Raw genomic sequence first — 11,750 nt, forward strand, 5'->3', positions numbered from 1 at the left:
CCTTACACACATGTTATCAGGTTGACAAAAGCTTTATTAGTCTGCTCAGATTAGTTAATTTGTTTGGATTTATTTATTATCAATTTTTGTCAATAACAGGGGTCACACAAAAGGCATAAGCCTGTATTAGTAAAACCCATTGATTATAATACAAAGTGCACACCACAGCTACTATACTCTAACAGAAAACACACACCTGTTGCTGGATAAAATAGTCTAATTGGACATGCAGTCATTTCTACTATTTGAATTAGTGAGCATTGGGCCCATATTACTGAGTTCAAATTAGTGAGAATCCACTGTATTGCTATTGCACATTATATTGCTTGGTATATAAAAATTTTCAGAGGAGCATTTATACAGGGGAAGATAGACCATTTATCTTGGGGGAAACAAAATGAAGCCACTCAAAAACTGTACCAGCATGTGAAGGGGGGTCTGGGGGTATGCCCCCCCACAGGAAGGTTTAATCTGCAATTGAATTCAGATTGCATCATTAATAGTCAGTCTGTAAAATGAGGCAGTTCTAAAATTGACCCACAGAGTACAAAGATCTAAGCCCATACTGACTGTCCTTTCAATTCCGGCACATGACTACCTGACCACCAAAACAGCACTTATGATTCATCCACCATCTGTTGATGGTGGTTGTTTTGGTATGTAGGAGCGCAGGGTTCCATGATTGCTGATGGAACTGATCACAGTTGCCATCCAGTACTTTATCCAACATTATTTTCTTTATACACTTACTACTATCTTAAAAGCATGTTTGACTACAGCTGCAGAGGCTTGGAGGGCCAGTCACCTTAGAGTTTCCTAGTTTGAAGCAACAGGAATATACTGGACCACAAAAAGGTGATAACCTTTCCCTCCAAGCTGCACAATATAATTATACTGATCATATATATGTATACAGAATTGTGTGTAAAAAAATATACATTCCTGTAGCTGTGGCATGCCACTATGTATGTTGGGTGTATAGAGTAAAAATGAAATAAGATAGATAAATATTTTTAACTCCACATGCACTATCAGCTAAGCTGTTCTTCCTTGCAGGAGACTTGCAATACATACATACAATACAACTATACGAAAACAAATACTACAGTTAGCTACAGTTATAAACAAGACAATACATACACAAAATAATCATTACAAAACCTATTAAAATGGTGTCTGTTAATGATAATGTGGAGGGAAGCTGGTACACTGTTCCACCAATGGGATGCTTTATATCTAAAAACTACTGCGAGAAGGTAAAATTGTATCAATGTGTAGACACAAAAAATGGCTTAACCCTTGTATGATAATGAGTTTGGGTGCTTTCAAAGTGCATAGGTGGCTCCAAGGGAATACATCTAGTATGATGGTACCGGTGGAACATTACACAAACAGAACAAAATTGAATGAGATATTGAAATGGCAGCCACTGCAAATGCAGGTAATACTATGATATGTCGTCATGATCTTGGGTATTTAAATTCATTATCAGACGGACAGCTCTATTCTGGAGACGCAGCAGACGTTGTGATAACTGTTGAGTCAGCGAGGGACCCCACTCAGGTAGAGCATAATGAAGGTGAGAAAATACAAGAGAATCAATTAAAAGTTTTATCAATTGAGTACTCAGAGTCTGCTTGTGTGAATTGATTAGGTGAAGGCAGTATGCCATCTTTTTCAAACATTGATATTATTTTGCTTAACAACAGGGTCAAATATCACCCCCCAAATGCTTCTGTTTATCCACCACCTTCAAGATTACTCTATCAACTACAATGGGAGCAGCTTCTTACGATTACCATGAGACCACATAACATTAGATTTGTTACAGTTTAGCATCATTCAAATAAAATTATAAACTAACTATATACAGCTGAGAATTCATTAAAGCAGCTGCTGCATGCTGCTGCAGGGGTGGGTTCACAGCAGATCAGGGTGGTGTCATCAGCATACTGAACCAATAACCCCTTTTGTAACTTGGAGTGGCAACTTGTTCATATAAAAAATTATATTAGAAATAGCAGTGGCCCAAGAGAACGTTCTTATGGAATACCACCCAACGGCAGCTGCCAATCAGAGAACTGATCAGATCTTTTGACACAATGAATCCTCCTACTCAAATAATTCTGAAACCACTTTAGTACAGCAGAAGTAACGTTGAGTTCCTTTAGTCTCTGTAGTAAGATGCAGTGATCTAGCGAGTCATAGGCTTTCCTCAGATCCAAAAATGCAGCACATACTGACTGATCAGACTCCAAGGAATTAATAATGTAGTCAACAGCAACTAACAAGATGTCTTCTGTAGATTTTCCACGTCAGAAAGCACCCTGGTGAGGGTGAAGTAGTTTATTTACCTCTAAATAAGAATATAACTGGGTGGACACAAACATTTCAAACACCTTAACAACCACAGGGACTACAGAGATGGGCCTATAATTACTAGGGTCATCAGTACAACCTCCTTTAAGTACTGGTAGGGTAGTTTCCATGCAGATGGAATAATACCTTCTCTTAAACTGAAAGATTCATTATACAAGGTGCAGGGGGGCAATTACTTATTCAGCTATTTCTCTAAGATAACTATGTAGATAAACCATCAGGGCCAGTAGTCTTACAGACATACAGCATCGGGGGCGGATCTAGGATTTTTTGAAAGTGAGGGGGGGCTAAGCTGGTAACTAGCCAGACATTAGAAGATACCAAGCCTTCTCATAAGGCCCTAGTGGTAAGATTCATGTAGTATCCATGGTCAAATTAGCTATTTGGAATTCGCATGCCAGCCCCTGGGGGGGTTTGGGGGCATGCCCCCCCCAGGACACCTTTGAAAATTAGGACCTCTAAAGGTGAATCTGATCGTGTTTTTAGTAGTTTTTCAGTGGAAATAATGGAATTTCAGTTCATCAAAACACTTTTACTTTTCCATTAAATCAAGACCGATTGCAATATGCATTGAGCAGCTATCATGCATGCATGATAATCTTTTCATTTGTAGCTACCAAACATTTAGATATAGCTAGCTATATACCATAATGCATCAGCTCCTCTTCAACAGACTCAACTGTCTATCTTACTGATAAAAATAATGTTGTTGGATCCCACTGGAAGGTTGGGGTAGATTATTTCACACATCATGAAGTTGGAAGAATTGTGGAAAATGCTTACCCCAGCCTCAACATCAACAGATTCAAGCCAGACTCTCTTTATGGAACACTAGACTATCATCTTCTAAAGACCATCTGGGATTCATCAACATTGGGTGACTAGCTATGACTACAAACTACACAAGTTTGTCTGTGATGATGTTGCAGTCTACCCCATGATCAAACAAAGCCAGACAATAGGGGAAGCCTTTGTGTAATGATGTGTGGAAGAAACATGTATATCTAAACAGAGGCAGAAACATGTATAGCTAAGTAGTAGCGGTGTTGAACATTATGATTATTAGTATGCATGCTCCTTAGTCTTAACCGTACCAATAAAGTGTACTGAAAAGCAGAATGCAGTGAAGGGTACTAGTAGCTACTACAGTTAGTCCACTGGAAATCCTTAGCAAAGTGCAACTATATTTGTATTTATGGGGTTTCTGAATTTGCTGCTGTGATATATAGTCAACTTATTTCTAGATATGCCAGGTTATGAAGACTTATCTATAGTTAGCTGCAAATACCAGCACCATGACCCACAGCATGGGGTCATATCAGAAGGTAACTGATACAGATTTTACATTCATAGACAAAAGTGCTATATCTGCCTCATAAACTTGTAAAAACTACAGTTTGCTAAATGGCTGAGTTGGTAACTACATATTATACTGAAGCTAATAACTCTAACCAATTAAACCAACTAACACTTTTTGAATCATATAATTCATTTTAAAACATCAAAACCACACTAATTACCTCTTATAGCCACAGTGGAAAACACTACTAATTATCTGAATAAAACAAAACACACAATTAAAACTATTGTAACTAAAGATGCAACCCACAATCGAAACCTTTTCTTGAAGAACTCTTGAGGAAAAGGAAGCTATACTCTCCTGGAACAGAGTTGAACAATAGGTATAGTTACATAGACATTACTTGTGTTGGTAGTGATGCATAGTTCCTGAAATAAGTCTGCTTTTGATACACATAAAAGATTTAGGGTTTTATTGGCCAAGTATTAACTTAGAAAGGAAGGGGGGGCTACAACCTTACCCCCCCATAAATCCGCCCCTGTAGTATATTTAAAAATTAGATCTTGTGTATGAATTACTAGTGTTCAAATGTGTAAATCTTGCCAAAGGCTTCTGTACTGTCCACCTTGTGAGTATCAGTGACTGCTACCCCTGCCTACAGTTATGTTGTATATATATATTGTCTTAAACAAACTATAAGATGTCTCATATCACTTATATCCTGTCATTAATATTATTTTATTCAGATCATACTCTGTTTAAATTGCATAATAATGATAGGTATGTACCATGCAGTATTAAAAGCAAATTATATCTTACTTGCTAAAATACATCTCAGTTCTAGAGATTAAAATAATCAGATCAAAATATCATGACTGCTCTATGAAAGCTGCTAAGTGAGAATAAGGAATAAGCTCCTTCCCCCCCCCAAAAAAAAGAAATGAAAGCAGAGCACCATCATAATCAATAGGCATGGCAGTGCATTCTTGTGCAAGCATTCAATCTGGCTCACTCAGTATTTTTGTAACATGATAGACATAAGATGTTGGGTGTGTTACATAATCTTCACTGACAAGAATTGGAGGATTTGTGCTATTGTAAAAAAGTTCTTTTGTCTTCAGTAAAATTGTTGTCTATTTTGTCCACATGAAATCCGTTAGTACGAAACTGCTCAATAAGTGAAGGTAGTTAGGAATGCCATCATGTCACATTTGTACCATACTGGCTGGCCATGACTGAGCCGAGAAATGTCTTCAATATGTATGGAACAAATATCCATCATCATTTACAGCAAATAATGTAGTCAAAATATCAGTATAACTCTTGAAGGCTTTGGTGCATGCAGTGTGTATGCTCATTAATAATATGTGACTGTGTCAGGGGCAGGTCTAGAGGGAGGGCGGGCTAACTGAAGGTATGGGTGTCAGGAGGGAGGGAGGGCGGGTGTCAGGAGGGAGGGCTAACTGAAGGTACTAATCTCTTGGGTAGAGGTGTGTGAAGCACACCTCCCAGCATGCAAAGCATGCTGGAACTAGGGGATCTGGGGGCATGCCCCCCAGGAAATTTTTGAAAAATAGATGCTAAAATACTGCAATTTGGAGACATTTCCACATAAAGTGCATATTTTATATACTGTATACTGCCTTTAGATTATATGTAGGTATGGCTCTCTGCAGCATTTGTTAATGGAAAGGTTGTGTAGCTAGGTTCACACAACCAAGTACATGATGCACCTCACCCTCCTACAGTTGCACAACAATAGGTGCATGTTAGAATAATAATGTTGAAACTGGAAAATTTTGAAATTGAATGATATGAGATTGAATCTGAGAGCATTTTCAATGAAGATTGTGTACCTGAATTAAGTATTTCCATCCATAATAACTACACAAGCCTTTTAAACAGACCAAAGCACTTCAATATATGTATAGGTACAGGTAGATTTGAAAAAAATTCCATAACAGAACTAACTTATGTTTTCACTGAATGTTCTATTAGAGTAGTTAGGTGACTGCTCTATTAGAGTATCTCGATCTTGTACAGCTTCCATGCTGATCTGGGTCCTTGTTGCATAAACTTTAACATAAATCCACTGATAATACCTTGGAAAATGTTTATAAAGTTGATTTAGAAGTAATTGTATTATTAGTGATCATATAATTATGCTAAGACAAAATTTCATTATAATACTCAGCATGTTGATCAAGTAAAGCCCAAAAGTGAAGTGGGGGTCTTCAACCCCCAAATCCCCCCTGTATCCGCCCCTGTGTGTACGTGTTTAGTGTGTGTGCACACGTGTGTAATACGTGTGTGTGTTTGTTTAGTGTATGGTATAAGCACAGCATTAGTGATATGGAATCACTATACACCCTAGGTAGTGTTAGTGATATGGCATCACAACACTCTAGGTAGTGTTACGTATTCTGACAAACCACTAACTAGATAACATTAAATTGAAATTGGCAGTTATAAATATCAATCTAATCCTGGTCAGTCACTGTGGTGTCCTAACAAAATCATTTTTAACAACCCTGGGCACAAATCTGTAGTTTACAGCCACAGTAGGGGTGTACGTACTTCACTTTAAGTGTGCCACAAGCTGTCAGTTGTGTTGTAATACCATAAGCACACTACCCTGTGTTATCTTTAAAACCAGTTTTTAAATTTAAAATTTAATCTGTATATATTCATGCTCTAGTTAACATGTTATAAAGAAATTTTAAAGCATTACACAATAATTACTTACTCATCATTTTATTTCCATATAATTGTATTCAGCCTGAGAACCTTGAGCTTACTGTCACTGGTTAAAGCCAGAGACGTATTATAACCACTAATTTATGGTGGTCAATATAGTCTCATATAATACAGTAGCACTGTGCACTGCTTTAATCAGTTATATTATAGGCTATATATTTAACATAACTGAATAACTTCTGCAACTTCTGTTTTGATTTTCGTGGAACCTTAACAATTTCATTCTAGGATACAATACTTGTGTAGGCCACTTGTATATCAGACCTCTTAACTCCTTGTAGTCATTGTGATCCATCTCAAAGTTTCATTGTGATGGACCTATTACTTAACATTTAACTCAGGTACAGCAAAAGGTGTTTCAATGTTATGGTTTATAAAGTGTATATTGTGCCCTTCTACAACTGTTTACCAGTGGCTAAAAAAACTATTTTTTACAACTAGCCCAATCTTGAGACCGGGGAGTAGTACATGTAAATTTTCTTTGTGTTTGAATTACATAGCTATTTTGTATTGTGTTCTATATTGTCACGATTGTTGTGTAGCAAAATGTCAGTGAAGGGAATGAATGAAGGGAGTGTGGGAGCATATTTATCTAGTTGAAACATAATTGTAGCAAGATTGAATCTGGAAGCAATTTGAGATAAGTGACTGAGACCTGCAACTAGGAAATAGTAAACAAACTTGCAGTGATGTACAAGCGATCAAACTATTGTTTTATAGGATTTTAAGGCAACTACTTTATATTAATTGTGGACTGTGAAAATGACCATAACTATAAGTTGCAATTTTAGTGGACAAGTGAAAATTTTTAGCAATCTCAAGACTGGATATTGAGGTAGTTTTAGTCAAATCCCTGTAAACATGCACAGTACATGTACACGTATGTAATTTTTGACTTCATTCTTTTCTGTGCAGTGGTACAGCTTGTTATTTACTTTTACAACTAGCCAAATCACCATTTACAACTAGCCAAAAGTCAGTTACAACTAGCATTTTGGCCACAACTAGCCCCCTTTTTAGCCAATCTGTTTAATCTAACAAGGCTATAGTATAGGAGGTTATTACAGGAATCACCAGCTTAATGACTACATAAAATAAGCAAAAATGGCTTTGTCATTATTGAAGCAAGGCCTGGCATATGAGATAGTGTGTGCCTATGTGTGCATGAGTACATGTTAGTTTGTGGTGTGATATGGAATAATACTGTCTAGTTAGTGTCAGACAATCCACTAATTCATCATCAATAAAATAATTTACAGTTTCAACAAATCTAACAAATTCATTGAATCCTGGTCATTCATTATGGTGTACTAACATAATTATTCATGGCCCTGGGCACAAACCTGTAGTTAACAGCCACAGTATAGTAGTACCAGAGGTGTATTTCATCTTCAGTTTGTCACAAGGTACCTCTTAAGTTGTGATGCTATGCTGCTAAGCTGTGATACTATGGCAATACAAAGGCAACCTTTTATACAAAGGTATTATGTATTTTGCACACTATTGATAGGCATCACAATAATTGTGTTTTAGCATGTTATTGACACTGACATAATTATCATTGGCTACAGTAGTGGTTCATAATAGAAATCGCCCACTATGTTTTTTGCCAAAATCCTAATAGAACACACACATAAACACCAGCTTAGGAAGCTCCCCCAACCACAAAGAAGCCTTAAAAGCTAATTTGGAAAAGTATAGGTCTGTGCTATATTCCATATGTGTGTTTTGTACCGTGGTACATACCATTAGGAATGACCCACCTATTATGCTCACATTTTTACCACTATTAGTTTCTCATCCTCAAAATTCCAATGCGAGAGGGCAGATTTTTATTTTATTTTTTACTCACTAGATAGCTGAATTAGCTAGTTAAAATGACTCAGAATTTAGTTTTCTTAGACTGATCTAGCAAGGTACCAACTTTAAAAGGTGCTGAATGGCTGCACTAAGTCACCAATGGTACAAAAAATCCTTGATGAAATAAGAAAAACAGCGGTGCGGGTGGGGATGAGAAACTAATAATTAAGTTTATGTGGCCTTATGCTATGCTGCACTGCTCAAAAATACCTATTATGCTCAAATTATGCTCGAGCTTTATACCTCATTTCCCATGTTTAGCTAATAAATTTGCAGTTATGGGCACATAATAAGTGGCTGAAGCACATCCTTGCTCTTCAAAAATGCATGTGACAGAAAACATCGATATACTCTTATAGAACAGTCAGCTGCCTGATTGTTCTGTTAAAGTTATTGACTGTTCTATTAGAGTACATCAATCTTTTTCTGTGATATTTATTTTGACTGCCAAGGATTTGTAGTATGGCTCAAATATTCTTCCTATTATGTTAGCATTATGCTCAATGCTTTCAGGCACCTATTATGCTCATAATTATGCCAGCATAACCGGCGGGTTCCTACTGATACCATACGTGTATGGTACAGCAATCAATACCATGAGCATAACCTGGTATGCATATAATATTAAGATACATACGTAGCAGGAGGTTGTACAGGGTCTTCCACTTAGACTGTCTATATACTGAAATGTATACAACTATACATACATGCGTTTCATTCTCTTTTTAACATTCAATGTATGTCATTTTGGAAACATTGGTCACCAGAGTCAGAGTGTCTACTAGATTTGATTAATACCTAGTGCTGCTTTCTGTACTATGAGTCATGACTCTGATATGTATTATCCATCACAACTACAATGAATTGCACTTTACTGCCATTAGTTTGAAGAGTACATAGTATGGAGTTTGTGGGAACACTCAGTTTTTGTAAGGGTTTATTATTTCACACATGTATCATTATAAAGTACCCATGCTAACTCCTTGTGTGGTTTCTGTTTACTTTACATTTACAAGAGGTCCGGAATTGGCATTGGCAGGTTGCTTATGCCATGAAGCATGAAGTACGCAGAAATGAACTGTGTAATTGACAATAACTCTTTCGTTGGTACTGACAAAAGTTGTCACACGTTCAAATGTTCACTCCAATCAAGTTCTGCACACACTGTAGTATGCATACATGCTTCTATGTGTAATGAAATAGGTAAACCATGGTGTTCACACATGTCAGATAACCATCAGGGAGATTAAAATGGTCAATGACAACCTAAAGAAAGTAAAACTGAAATATTAGGATAAGTAAGGAAGTGTTATCATCCATTTTTACATGACAACAGGAGTACTGTAGACAATTCATGAATGCTACCTATTGTGAAGACAATACAAAAAGGCCTCCATACATGGAATGATTCATTTCAACCTTCAATAAGGGTAACACTCACATATAACAGTAATGGACAAAATGGTTATAGAGTTAGTCACCTGATTTGGGAGTTTGTAAAAGGCGGAATAAGGAATAACGGAATAGCGGAATAACTCGAGTCACAACGAATGGGCGTTTTATATCAATATGGCTTCTTATGCAATGTTAGGGTGATTGTACTGTTACAGCTGTGAACGCATCCGTCGTAGATATCCTTGCAATGTTAGGGCGATTGCATGCGCTGTTACAGTTGTGAACTACACTGCTTCGTCGCTCATAGCCGTCCTAGCGAAGTGATTACTATACGCTCTTACTACTACTGTATGTAGCTAAGTATCATTGCGCTAGCACAGCTAGAATATACAGTAGTTAGCTATTAGTTTCGTTTTAAGTCTTCATCCTTCCAGTAGAGGGATGAACAAAACGGCTGTCACACCCCTTTTGCTCGCGACATTGGTACCATACTTTACAAACAGTAGTAGCTAGTAAGAGCTATAATCAAATGTAATTTTGCACTTCGTAAGCGGGTACTGTATGTTAAGTATGGTACCAACGTCATGAGCAAAGGGGGCATGGCAGTCGTTTCGTTTCATCCCTCCACTGGAAGGATGAAGACTCGAAAACGAAACTAATAGCTAACTACTGTAATTTTTCTAGCACGAAACTGTACAGAGTGGTGCACAAATTAGACAGTTTTATTTTTGTAATTACAGTAATTAGTCTTTTTTGTTGTTGTTTTTGCCTTGCCATGCCCACAGTGTAGTCCTCTACTTTTTGTGTTCGCATGCTGTCCGAGGTTTCACATGCCTATTTGTTTTGTTGTACATCTTTTCATCACAATTGTTAATGATGGTTATCTCCTATTCTAGCTTAGCTACATACAGTAGTAGTAAGAGCGTATAGTAATCATTTCGCTAGGACATCTATGAGTGCAGTGTGCGAAATAACTTTTCAGACGTGTCCTGTCGTACTGTCAGGGAATTGTGAAATTTGAGTGGACATCAAGCAATTTGACCGGACATTTTAACTTCTATTGTTTCTCCTTTCCTGTGTTTCTACCACTTGTATGTTTGTTTCAAACATTGGGGCCTGCACCAATGTACTGTAGAGCTGATTAGCTACTGGCCACATGAAAGGGCTTCTATGGAATCAATTGTCCTTTGTAGGAAAAGAGTTATGAGGACTTCAGTCAAAGCCTTCTGCTTGTCTTGGAATGATATAGCTACCCTGTATATGGTCAAACTTAGCTTAGAATATATAGTGGCTCTATCACAGATGCATTGTTCATTCTAGCCTTAAAATCCGGTTGTGCTGATATCATAAATACCACAAGTGAAAGTACTATGGCAATCAGATTATAAATACATTTTACTACTGAAGTGCATGTGACTGATACAGTAGGCTGGCACAACATAGTGAACTGTTAACCTCAGAGGTAAACTTGGGCATGCCTTTGTGGTCAGTACAAGCCAACAACACATAACTTAATTACATGTCAATACCATCATGTCTGGCCTCCCTCCTAGCCCAATCCTAACACTATAAACTTTGAAAGGACAGTATTTCCGGACAAATTCAATTATAGGCTGACACCTGGTGTAATTGACCGGAAATTGTCCGGTGACCGACTGTTATTTCGCACACTGTGAGTGACGAAGCAGTGTAGTTCACAGCTGTAACAGTACACACAATCACCCTACATTGTAAGGATATCTACGAGGGAGGAGTTCACAGCTGTAACAGTACAATCACCCTAACATTGCATAAGCCATATAAATGCCCGTTCGTTGTGATGCGAGTTATTCCGTTATTCCTTATTCCGTCTTTTACAAACTCCCACCTGATTTAAAATAAATTAACTAGCTACATTAACAACAATTTGATAGTTGTTCAGATCTAGATGATATTAAAATGCTGGTCCAATAGCATTCATTGTTTAGAGTTTCCACAGTGTAGGTGAATGTCTAACTACCATACTACAGTGGAACCTCCCTTAACGGTCACCTGAGTTGAGCGGCATTACCAGAAAGTT

Source organism: Dysidea avara, chromosome 12, assembly GCF_963678975.1.
Source record: "Dysidea avara chromosome 12, odDysAvar1.4, whole genome shotgun sequence".
NCBI lineage: Eukaryota > Metazoa > Porifera > Demospongiae > Dictyoceratida > Dysideidae > Dysidea > Dysidea avara.